The sequence below is a fragment of the Bombus affinis genome, chromosome 18, assembly GCF_024516045.1.
Source record: "Bombus affinis isolate iyBomAffi1 chromosome 18, iyBomAffi1.2, whole genome shotgun sequence".
Classification (NCBI taxonomy): Eukaryota; Metazoa; Arthropoda; class Insecta; order Hymenoptera; family Apidae; genus Bombus; species Bombus affinis.
The window spans coordinates 4,879,292-4,892,533 of NC_066361.1; the positions used below are offsets into that span (position 1 = coordinate 4,879,292).

The 13,242-nt window shown below is 36.5% G+C and overlaps 2 long non-coding RNA genes across 4 annotated transcripts; both read right to left on the minus strand.

Annotated features, from left to right (window-relative positions):
• Positions 1-1,289: 1,289 nt before the first annotated feature.
• LOC126926480 (uncharacterized) lies at positions 1,290-1,953 on the minus strand. Its single transcript, XR_007714648.1, has 2 exons — positions 1,828-1,953; positions 1,290-1,485 (listed from the first exon to the last, which is right to left on the minus strand). It is a non-coding gene; the product is annotated as an uncharacterized LOC126926480 (long non-coding RNA).
• A 4,093-nt stretch (positions 1,954-6,046) lies between these two features.
• LOC126926468 (uncharacterized) lies at positions 6,047-10,533 on the minus strand. Of its 3 annotated transcripts, none has more exons than XR_007714632.1 (4): positions 8,219-10,533; positions 8,005-8,111; positions 7,790-7,896; positions 6,047-7,468 (listed from the first exon to the last, which is right to left on the minus strand). It is a non-coding gene; the product is annotated as an uncharacterized LOC126926468 (long non-coding RNA). The 3 variants fall into 3 exon arrangements; XR_007714633.1 differs by lacking the exon at positions 6,047-7,468 and adding an exon at positions 7,529-7,682; XR_007714631.1 differs by lacking the exon at positions 6,047-7,468 and having other exon boundaries at positions 7,529-7,896.
• Positions 10,534-13,242: the final 2,709 nt, after the last annotated feature.

Sequence of the window (13,242 nt, forward strand, 5' to 3'; positions counted from 1 at the left end):
GCAGCAATAACGAGATAGTAATAACTGTGTTATGTATAATAACATTAAAAATACGAAATATATAGTATATCATACGTCTCGTGTTATACTATTTGCAATAGGTTTTGAAGGTATTACGTATTGTTCGAGAACATTGAGTTTGAGGATGTTTCCAAAACGAACAATTGCATCGATACCCGGCTTTCTCTACGGATCATATTTCTGTTTTCTCTTGGCTTCATGCAGCGACTCTTTGTTGGTCTCAAATAGCGTGACGCGTAACGAGCTGCAGCTCGTTAGCTGACCGATTCGTTGATAAAATACACGATTCCATGATCCCTGTACAACCAACTGGACTTTTCGTTTTAATTACTCTTTCCTCTTAAAACTTTCGAATCTTTCGATCAACCGGATTCTAGTTGTTTGAATGATAACCATAATAGCATTTTCTTAACTGGCAAAGATTTTGCTTCGTTCACCGTTACGATCTCCGCCAGTTCTTGCAACTGGTTGATGGTGCTTCAAAAGCTTCTTGCACGATCGAGTTAACCCTTTGCACTTCTATGTGGAGTGTGATTCGACATCAGTTTTTATCTCAGGAGTTCCTTTGTCCAGTCTCACTCGACATTCTTTCATGTCCAGATCAATAGATGTCGCGCACACGGTATCGACACTCTTACCGAACTGGCTTACTTAGTTAATTTATATCAATCTGCTCAGAGTTTGAAAATTGTATACCTGTCACCCTCTAAATATTTACAACGAGTGAAAGGCGCGAAATAAATAAGGACTTTGACAGTAGTGATAGTGATGACTATATGCAAGAAGTAGATCTTGAGTACAATATAGTCGCTAAGCGTTGGAATAAAATTCCGAGTGCAAAGGGTTAATACTATTGAACAAATTTTAGCGAAATTAGCAATATTTATAAATTCTCTCGACAGCAACTAGCTTGGCAATAAGGCAAAGATTTACAAGTGAATTGTACGAATTACAATTCGATCGATGGTATTTGCGATACAAAATTGTAAGAATATGAAAACTGTTTGTGTAATAGATGTTTATAACCTATGCTTTGTCACTTGGTAATTCACTATCATGTAAAAAGGTTTCAGTTTTACGTTCGTTAAATAAACAATTATGTCAGATGTTCGTGTCTCGTTCGTATTCGACGAAGAAAAGAGAAATATACTTTCTTCGATAATTGATCAATAATCGGGTAAGATCGCGACTAGTGGCCAATTAGCAAACTAATCGTAGCAATTGGTTACTGTAGCATGGAACTTTCTTGCTATCCTTCTGGTCGCCCGCTTTTATTTTATTTTTTCTATTATTTAATTTGTACTTTACAATTTGTCCAGCTAGACTTTTATTTGAAAACATACCACGACGCCAGAAATTGCAACGGATCCATGATCCAGCCAAAGCCAGCCATCGAGCCTCTCCTACGCCTCCTTCCACACCACTTTTCCAAAGATACTATCGTCGAACGTTTAAGTGAAAGCTCTAGAACCACACAGACTACGCGTGAACGCGCGTTCCGCACAGGTATTTTAACCTCACCAACCTCCTCAAATTTCGTATGTTTTCACGCCGAATAAACAGAGAAAATAAATCGAGATCGATCAACGAAATATTTTATCGCAAGGAATATAGAAAAGCGGAGAAACACGGGGCAACTACACGTGACGAAGAATGATAGATATAGTTAGGTTATTACTCGCTAACTGTAACCGAATTTCACGCGTTCCCGACGCGCTCCCGAGAAACAGACGAAGAAGAAAGATTTAATCGAGAGAAGAAATATTTAATTGCAAAGAAATATGAAAACTCGTAGGAACTACGTACAACGAAGAAACGTGAATTTTACAGGTAATGATACATAGATGGTTAAGCTTTCACTCGCGAACTGTGATCTAACTTCACGTGTTTTTCAGATAAATCGAGATCCAGAGGAATAACACGCCGTACGAGAAAAAGATAGAGATATAGAGAATGAAAACACCACACGACGAAGAAACGTGGATTTTAAGGAGGATATGGTATATGGTTAGAACTATGAAACGCGGTTGCAAGCGAGAGTGCAGGTGCGTACACCGGCCACACTGAATGCCGGAATATCAACGGTGAGCGAAGGACGATGCCACAGTTAGTCTCCACCCTGTCTAGACAAAATCAATGCGACCTCAACCTCCTATATCCCCTCCAGCATCCCTTAGGCCGTTTAACGTCCCCAACGTGCGTGCGTGCCTGCTTGTCTGCCTGCCTGCCCTGTGTCCCTCTCTCTTTCGAACTTTCTCTTCATGTCTAGTTTCATTACCGGAAGCAGTCTGCCGCTGCTCCACTCTATGGAGTGTGTACTACGTTCACCGACTACGGATACAAGTTGCTACTTCTTCCTTTCTCTTCTCCCTCTCCTACTTTCGTGATTTCTTTTTCTCTTCCTTGTCTATCTCCTTTGTTCTTTCCTTGGTCTTATCTCTTTCCTATTATCGTAGGGAACATGCTGTTTCATGCACGAACCGGCACGATGGTGCTCGTCACACGTAGCGACGTGGATTTTTGTGAGTGCTACACATGCACGAAGAGCGAACGGATCGAGGGAAAATGGAACGAGGGAATGCAATTTGAGACTGTTAAAATGTCAGCGATTTTTGCGACTGGACAGGAAATGTTTATTAACGCACCACGTTTTACACAGCCGGATTTCGTTTCGCTGAAATACGGCTGTTTGGAAAACCGATAATGCATGTAAAAATGTCGTGTCACCGAGAGGCGGTGCGAAAGAAGCTGTCGGCACATTCGATACGGGCGTAGTGTGTGACACGCCAGCTCTGGCTTACGAATGGCAAGTCACCGTTGAGCCTCACTAACGAACAATTAATTTCGCCTAGTATCGCGCTCTTTCCTTTGTTCAACGTGACAGCGTCAGTTCGTAGTAGCGCGAGCAATTTTATAATACGTTTTTGTGCTACTTGGTCGAAACAATGTCCAATCAATACTCCAGTCAAAGGGCAGAGTAGCTCCTGACCATTTCCGCAAGTGGTGATAAGAGAGCAAACTTGACGATAAGAAGAAACGTAATATTAGATCGTCTAAGCAATGTATTCGATAGATGAAACTAAGTGAAAATTGTTTAAAAGCAATAGGATACTACAGAAAACCAACATGATCGCATGAAATTGTTAAAAATCTATTCTGATACTTTTATTAGTGTGAAACGTAGTTTTGCAGAACATATCAAAACATTTTCACGAAAGAGCGGAATATTGTAAAAATCGTACACGATCATAAAAAACGCCTGTGGTGATAAATGCGTAAATATTGAATAACACAGCAAACATACGTACTACATGAAAACGAAACATCACAGGGACTACACTACCACATAGTCAGTCCGGCTCTGTTACCATCGATATACCATAGCTCTTTCCGTATCATCGGACGGTAAAAACGTATCAGCACGCTGTATTTGTTTGTTCGTTTCAGTCAAGTATTTGTATCCATATCTCGCCTCGAGGCGAGAGTAGACGTTCTTAAAGCATTCGAGGGCGAGACACGATCGCGATGCATTAATCTAAAAAACTGAACCACGATACAACAGTATCTGCCTTTCTCCTCCCATTTCTCCTCCTGTGAACTTGCGATAGAAACAAAAGGATTAACCTCGACCGATAGAATCGTCCGGGGCAATTGCTCGTTGGGGCGACAAAATGTTGGCTAGAAACACGAATACTTCTATCGATGGAGAAGAGAACGCTGGAACAGTTGACCTGTTTCGAGTAGTTGCTCTGTATACGATACACGATACACACGCGTCGCCCATTGTACGGTTAGCGAGCGCGAATACATTGTTACTTGCTATTATCGCCGTTACCGAATGTTTCACATTGTTATCCACTCTTCAACGATTTCTCAATATCGTTCGAATGCAGTCGAGGTGGAAAAATATTCAGTCGAGAACGTTTTACGGTTTCTACAAATTTATTAGCGAGGCTCGAACGATTCTCTTGATTCTTTGAAAGGTTTACGATACCTCCATCGCGCCTTGATTTTCTCGAACGTGTATACATTTTTATATTTTACGTCCAATAGTTTACGATCTGCGTTCTGCTGTTTTTATCATCTGGGTTATTCAGCGACCAATATTTCTGGTAACAATGAAATGCTTTTTACGAGATTTTGTATATTATTGTTATTTGATAATTGTATTATTCCTTTTTTTTTTGGTCATCCTTATGATATATAAACTTTGTGAAAATGAAACAGCTTTGTGAAACAGCCAAGATTTCTATCACCAGGTTTTTGTCAATTAATTTATACATAGTATTAATTTATATATATAGATCTGGCTCTCGCAATTGTATAAATATTGTATAGCGATTTTCAAATTATATATATATATATATATATAGATATAGATATAGGTAGTTTTTAATTTGAAAATTGCTGTTTACCCTGATTTAATTTAAATTTGTATAATTGCAAGAGGAAGCATATCATTTCAGTTAAACATCAAACGAAGATTCGATTAACGATCTGCATTTCAAAATGTTTATCTCGAAATAACATATATTAAGTAATAATCTAATGGTAAAGCAGGTTATATCTGAAATTCTGCAAAGGTTTTAATTAAAAAGATTATTGAATTCCTGTCGAGTAAGATCTTTCTCATTACGAGAGCATTTAATCTACTGAAATTTCAGATTCCTCGACAAGAGACAGACATTTCGATAGACATGTTCCACGAGTAGAAAGTTCTTGGGAAAAAAGGAGAAACATGTCCGTTTCGATTGAAACCGAGACTGTTCGTTCTCAGAACTAGGACACGATTCCTCTGCTAATTTGAAAGCACTTTATTAATTTATCAGCGGCTGAATTTTCTCGAAAAACCAGATGATACTTCGTTCAAGCGAATTTTTTTAGAATTTTAATTACGGAGACGCAGGCGATTTCGGATAAAACGTTTTTGTCAAAAGCTTCCCTTTGCCCACCTAACGTTCACCACGATCGTGAAATTCCGTGTTTCGTGTTGTAAATTGCTTGGAGATAATTATCTTAGAATATTCGCGCGGTCGAACGTATCCTGTAAATTAACGCGAAGAGAGACAACGAGGAAAAAGGAAGAGAAATTTGAGGTGCATAGGCCGTGATAGTTATAGTTGCGGGTGTAGATGTCACTACTGGAGTATTGTTGCTTTTCTTCTAATTTAGACGCGTGGAAAGAAATATCGGACCACGGGTGCCGGGATTTGAACGCGAGTCCCGAACGTTCATAACCTAAAGTGTTAACTATTGCGCTGCCGTCGTCCGGTAGTATTTGCTGTCGAGTGCCGCCACAAATTCAATGATTTTTCATTAACCACCATTTTAAACCTTCAAATGGCCGACACTTGTTTGGGCGAAATGTTTTAATGGAAATGCTTGCAAAACGTGGGATATTTTGAATGTATAGAAATTCTTGACAAATGTTATTACCAAAGCGAGTTATATATTGAGTTGGCAACTTGGCAACATCACTTAATTGCCAACCCAATACATCCTAATAAAGAAATCTACAGGAATTCTATGGTATTTTCAAATCACCACCTTCTTCCATTTCTCATAATTGTGAAAATATCAGAACTGCAAAAAAGTCTCGCCTCTAGGAATTATGCAAAATTTTCTTTACCTTTAATATATTTCAATCTTCTTTCATTTTTAAAATTCCGACGCTTCTATTAACGGAGAGTTATGCTAATGGGAATTCCATAAAAACTTTTCACTGTGCTCTCATTTTGCTTCCTTCGTATCTTGGAAAATTTTAAAACTTTGTTATTGAATGGAAAGTAAATTTAACAGTATATCTGCAGCTGATTTAGTTTTACAAACTATTGATTTCATTAAAAGGTAGCAAATGTAGCCTTATATATATGTAAGATCGTTAATCACGTGGTAATTCAGGCGATCGATTCTAAAGTCTGAAAATCGAGTTTATTGTGAAGATACTTAAATGAAACACACGAGTAAATAACAATTAATAATTAACAACAATTAATAACAGTAATAATTAAATAAACAACAACGTCCTGAGCTACCGAGCTTTCTCCGTCAATCTTCAATGTTTTAAATAATTACTCTTTCTTCTGTGGTCTTATCTATCTCTGATGTTGCTCTCTGTCCGTCCGTTTGGCAAATGAGCGTCTCTCAAAATGGCTGTCCGTAAAACAAAGAAAGTCGTTCTGTCCGTGAAACAAAGAAAATCGTGCTGTCCGTAAAAGTCCCTATCACCCTTGAACTCTAGGGAGTTTACATATATATATATACTTAATATAATAACTTCATTAATATCAATTTATTTGTATTTTGTGAAAAAAATTATATTATAAACAATATTTATATAAATATAGTATTCATAAATTAAAAAATTAAACTTTACTATATATATACAAATATAAATAAATATAAAAAAGTTAATTAAATAATCCTATAATTTAAATATCACAAATAATTCATTATTAATATTAATTTTTATTTAGTTAACTAATTCGTTAATTCCTACAATTTGGTACAATTTACCGAATGTCCAAAGCTGGACAAATCGTAAAGTACAAACTAATAAGAAAAAAAAAAATCTTTGGTACGATTCATGCAGATATACTGTTGCTATAAATAAACCTAAGTATGCTCAGAGCTGCAGCGCACATAAGATCGTCTACAGGAAGGAAATTCCCTGCTATCGGTTCCAGTTTACCCTGGATCTATCTTTTCCACCATAGAGATATCCCTTCCCTTTCCCATGAATCGCTTCGATCTATTGTGGATCTGCGCAACCAGAAATACCTCAATCTCTCAAAAGTTCGCGGAAATGGAAGAGGAAGATTAGGGAAGACGGAAGGTTCTCTCTCGATCAAAATTCAGAATCCAGCTGTGATCGTTGATAGAGGAGGAAACTCTGGTTCCTGTGCACCGACGATGATCAATATTCGTCACATGGAGAGATGGGTAGGGGTCGACATTGTCAGGGTTGGTTGGACGATTCTTCATATCATATCGTGCAACTGTTGCCTCCACGAGAAATGATCTTTCACGCATTGAGAGCTAAGCGCTGGAACGTCATCAGGGAAATCTTTCCACGCTCGTTTTCGTTTCCGTGTTGAAAGCTTTATTACCGCGTGATTCACGATATTATTATTGCACTGCCAGGTCCCTCGAGCTTCTCTATCTTTTCCTGTTTTATGCTGTGGATTTACAATGGAATCTACTAGACGCTCGTATTATTATTTTTATTTCATTGTTCCTTTTTAAAATTCTTCTTCTAGTGGAAAAATATTAAAGTTAATACTTTTGTACATGTATGGATGCAAGAAGTTTTTAATTTGAAAATTGCTGTTTACGCTGATTTAATTTACGTTTGGATAATTGCAAGGGGAAAGATATTAAAGTTAATACCTTTGTACGTGTATAGAACCAGACAGTTTTTCATTTGAAAATTGCTGTTTACACTGATCTAATTTAAATTTATATAATTGCAAGGGGAAAGATATTAAAGTTAATACCTTTGTACGTGTATAGAACCAGACAGTTTTTCATTTGAAAATTGCTGTTTACACTGATCTAATTTAAATTTATATAATTGCAAGGGGAAAGATATTAAAGTTAATGCCTTTGTACGTGTATAGAACCAGACAGTTTTTCATTTGAAAATTGCTGTTTACACTGATCTAATTTAAATTTATATAATTGCAACGGGAAAGATATTAAAGTTAATGCTTTTGAATGTGTATAGATCCAGGAAGTTTTTAATTTGAAAATCGTTGTTTACGCTGACCTAATTTAAATTTATATAATTGCAACGGGAAAGATATTAAAGTTAATGCTTTTGTATGTGTATGGATTCAGGAAGTTTTTAATATGAAAATTGCTGTTTACACTGATCTAATTTAAATTTATAAAATTGCAACGGGAAGGATATTAAAGTTAATGCTTTTGTATGTGTAATAGAACCAGACAGTTTTTAATTTAAAAATCGCTGTTTACACTGACCTAATTTAAATTTATATAATTGCAACGGGAAAGATATTAAAGTTAATGCTTTTGAATGTGTATAGATCCAGGAAGTTTTTAATTTGAAAATCGTTGTTTACACTGACCTAATTTAAATTTATAAAATTGCAACGGGAAAGATATTAAAGTTAATGCTTTTGAATGTGTATAGATCCAGGAAGTTTTTAATTTGAAAATCGTTGTTTACACTGACCTAATTTAAATTTGTATAATTGCAAGGGGAAGTAGAATATCCATATAGAAATCATGGGTTTCAGAGGTATATTATTTTTTAGAAAATTAATTAAATATGTTATTGTTACCTGTAATTCGCAGATTTATCAAACCATTATTTTCGTAAATATAGCATTGCAATGCAATTAAATATTCAGATACGCGTGTAACAATAATTAAGTACAATGTGTAGCCCTCTTCAGGGACATTGAGAAAGCATTTGACAAAGTGAACCTTGGAAACCTCTTACAAACTATCAAAAAACACTTCCCGGAACAAATCCACCACTTATTCAAATTACACCTAAGCAACAGAACTTTTGTAGTAAAAATAAAGGATGTACATTCTGAAGTAAAAGACGTTAAGGCAGGTTCACCACAAGAAAGCGTCTCAGGGCCAATATAATACACATTATACATAGCTAACATACCAACAACTACCAACAGCAAAATACTGACATTCGCAGACGACATGGCTGTACTAGTCAGGCACACTAATGCAGAAACAGCAGCCACATTACTACAAGAGCACATTAGAAAAATAGAAAAATGGTACTGGTTAACTAATCGAAATTCTAAACTCAGCATAGAAAATAAACTAAAAATCTATAAAACGATAATAAAACCAATTGGTCATACGGAATGCCACTATGGAGGACAGCAGCACTGAGTCACATAAATAAACTAGAGTCGCTACCATCGAAGATACTGAGAACAATAGCGAACGCCCTCTGGTATGTCAAAGACCAGGATATACGCAAAGACTTACAATACCAACGTTGAAAGAAGAAATCGGTAGGTACGCAGAAAAATACGAGGAAAGGACGGCAACACATCCGAACCAGCTGGCTCCTGAAGCGAGCCAAACTCTTATAGAAAAAAGACTAAAAAGGAAACACCCCACTGACCTCACTAAAGACATAGAATAGTCAAACTCGAAGATGGTATCCCACTGGGGGTAGCCATCCTTTTCTTATTTAGCAATAAAGTTAGAAAAATTTACCAAATGTCCAGTTGGACAAATTGCAAAGTACAGATTAAATAACAAAAAAGAATATTTTTTAACGTCTAAATATTACCATAAGTCGCGTAAATTCTGAAAAGCAATTTCAGAAAGATTGTATGGGTAATATGGTGTCTCGTTATAATTCAATATACGTAAAATAAGGATTCTTGAGAGGATTCTAAGAAAATCTTTCGCTAATAGAGTTGGTGAGAGTGAAATTGATCGGGTATATACTGGGAATGAAAAGAAAACTTGAAAAGAGGTTCGTTCGCAAATCTGGCAATGGTTCCATTATGATTTATCCTGTTGGAACCGTGGCGTGTTTATAGTGCGATAAAGAGCCGCTCGCTTTTGCATATCTGGGGCGTACAAATCAAGCCATAATGATCCGCGAGGTTTGACTTGAACGCGAAAGGCACAAGGCTTCTGTACGAGAATCGTTATTTTGCTCAAGGAACAGTATGGTCGTATTTATCTTACCTTTTACAAAGATTTGTCGAATAATAAATTTATATATATTGATATATAGATAATATAGATAATATAGAGAGAAACGTAACAATAGGAATATACAGTAGAAAGATAGCAACGTTGTTTTTGTAGTTTATAAAAGAAATTTTTACGGTCTGTGAGAAATCATCTTCGATGAATTTTTATCAACCGTCGAGAATCACAGGAAAGACTAGTGTAGCGGCACTCGACAGTAAACTTCCCAACGGTTTCTGTCCCGTGGCTCGCTACACAAAGACTCTACCCTTCGAACAAGATGATTGCCAGATGTCGATACATACTCACCGAATATTTGCAGCTGGCCTAAGAACTGGCTATAAATCTTAGGATTAATGTAACTAAGTTTCTCTAAAGGGACAAATAGTCTTTGTCTCAACAGTCCTTACACATATCACTCACTACGGTTAAACACAGGAAATCTGCTTTTTCTCACGCACGACACTCCTCCCTGGCAACTTTCTCTCAAGGGCGATTAATATCCCTTCCCAACCACCAACTCAAAATTTAGCCAATTAACAGCGACGTCTATTTCCCCCACTTTCTGAACTAACACTTTTCTTAATGAATCCGATGATTCCGTATCCTTAGACACACCCAATCACAGTTTTCTTATGGAGCATCATGGCGACAAAAATTCATTCTGTCGTGATTCGCGAGACGAGCTGGGAGAGGTCTATTTGAATTGATCGTCCGCAGTCGCGAGTAATAGCGAATCTGAATTTCTCGACATCTGGTGAACTTTGTAACTTAAACTTGTAATCGCGAACCGATAATTGTACCGCGCAAATGTATACCACGAACGCGAACAAATAAATAGTTATTTTCGAACAATATCGAGTGATTCTTCTACACCTATCACGCACATCACCTCACTAGTAAAAATTATACCATTGGGTTGGCAACTAGGTGATTGTGGATTTTGCCTTTAGATGGCCATTGGCAAAATGGCCAATCCGCAATCACTTAATTGCCAACCCAATAGAAGAGAAATTAAATTTTTATGCTACACATTTCACTGTTACCATCACGGTTACTATACTGTGACAGTTACTATACTATAACTTGACAGATACAAAAATATAACAGAATGCATATAACAAATAGAAATATACAAAATATTCAATGTGGAATATTTGTTATAATTTTTATCCATCTAAGTTATATTCTTTTATTTGTGCACATAAAAATATTGCATGAAAATTCACAGTTTAAGTGGATAAACGGATAATTTTATTTCAGCCTGCCGGGCTTACCAATAACTATTTAAAATTGTATAAAAATAGTATGTGAATGAGAGATACGAAGGTATTAGTATTCGACAAGAGTATTAAGGAACATCAATTTTGGAGACGAAATTTGCGCGAGCGAAGTTTAAATCAGGACACCTATTTCCTCCTCATGAAATACCTCCATTCCGTCTCATTCTCTCATAATTACGCTTAAATACTGTCGGGATAGTTATGTCCTTGCCGTGGAAAATTGGATTTCAAAGGAGGTTGATTGCGTTCTGTCCCTAGAAAGTGCTGCAAACTTAGACAATTCACATTCTGCCAGACACGTGCAAAAATATAATTATCCCCTATCGTTCATGTGTCATCGCGTGGGCGCATAATTTTCTATAACATAAATATTGTATTATTTTAATGAGGATAACCATAGGACTATGATTAAACCGGCTGAGATAATTAAACCAATATCGCTGATTGATATCGAGATCTTCCTTCAATTTGATTAGGACGATGCCACGGGAAATTAAAGACTCGTTCAAATTATTCGACATCTGAATTCTAGTATTTTCACTTCAAATTACTTGACATTTTTGTCTTTAGATTACTCGAAAGTTGATTTCATATTTTTTTCCTTTTTTGCATTTTCAAGTATATCTCCATAGCTTAAAAGGTTTTGAGGTGGATAATATATCGTGATAGATACTGCTGTTTTCTCTCAATTAGGGAATCGTGGAGAATTCGTGGGAATTCGAACCTGCGTCTGGATCGTTCGTAACCAATTACGCTAACCATAGCGCTACCGTCGTCCGGCATGTATAGGATCTTTGTGTAGCAAGTCACGGGACAGAAACCGTTGGAAAGTTTTGCTGTCGAGTGCCGCTACAGATGTCTTTTGTTTTCATGTGTTCTATGGTTTTGCCATTTTGCTTTCGCTTTCCTTTTTTCTTTGATTTTGTCAAGGATCTGTTAGAAGGATGTCTGTTGGAATTATATTGAATGAACCGATATTACATTCACATCGTCTGAGGTACTAGGATTCTAGCAGAATACTGCGATATCTACCGAGTAAAACAAGATCTCTTTAATCATGATAAAAATAAGAAATTCCACGAACATCCTTAGTCTACCCATTATCGTTTCATTCCTTCTTCTTATCATTCGACGATTCTGTATTTCCTCCGAAATACTACAAAAATATGATTGTGTTCGTTTCGTGATCCGCGAAAATAATGAAAATTTCAACAATTAGCGAGGCATGTGAACGCAAAGGAGGCGCACGAGGATGAGAAAAAGGATACGATACGATTGTATAATAGATACCGACGCGCCAGCACCCGGGAAGTCTAGTTGCTTTGCGTAATAACCGGTAAATAATTAGTTGGTGCGGTATCCCGACGTCTTCCGTGACCAATGCTCTGAGATAGCTGTCACGTCGTCTTATGGCCAACTGCTGTTCGTGTACGGTCCGCGCTCGTGGTTACCGATACAGAGCAATAATTAAAAACGATGATTAACTGTTTGATTGCAACTTATTATTTTATTCAAGTATTTTTATTATTCAAAGTATGTAATGGCAAGATAATAATAAATTAATGATGTAAGACAACATTCTTCTTCAATGAACCGTTTATCTTATTGGTGGTCACTGGTGACACCGTGGCGCCTTGGTAACAGTTGATAGTGACGTATTATAACAAAGCTTCGTTTATTTCAACGAACCATTCGCATTCGTTATTTCGTCGTAAGCAAAACGTGCAGAATATATTGTTGAAACGCGTAGGAGATATTAGTAAACAGTTTTATGATTATTTTTATGATTTCGACGAAACATTTGGTTGAAATGGTAGAGGTCCGGAAAAAAAATTACGTTTGTGATAAAGCAATGGTAGTGGTAGATTACAAGAGAGGAAACTGTGCTGTAGATTTATCAGATCAAATGATAGAAGAACCCTCAAGTGGTATATAAAATTACCTTTAGAGTTATTGTTAAATACATCAATTTCAAACGCCATGATACTCTATAAACAAACAAGAAAAACAAAAATTAAGGTATCCACCTAAAGCTGACCACCTATTGTCCAGATTGTACCGATGTGTCACATTTATGTTTAAAGTGTTTTAACACAGTGCACCGCTATATGCAACATTTGTTCTCATTTTTTTTTTTTTTTATTGATGTTCTAATAAAAATGCTTAATTGTTCAATGGGCACTTTTTATTTCAATGTATCTTCTATTTATCGGTTATATTGAAAATGCCC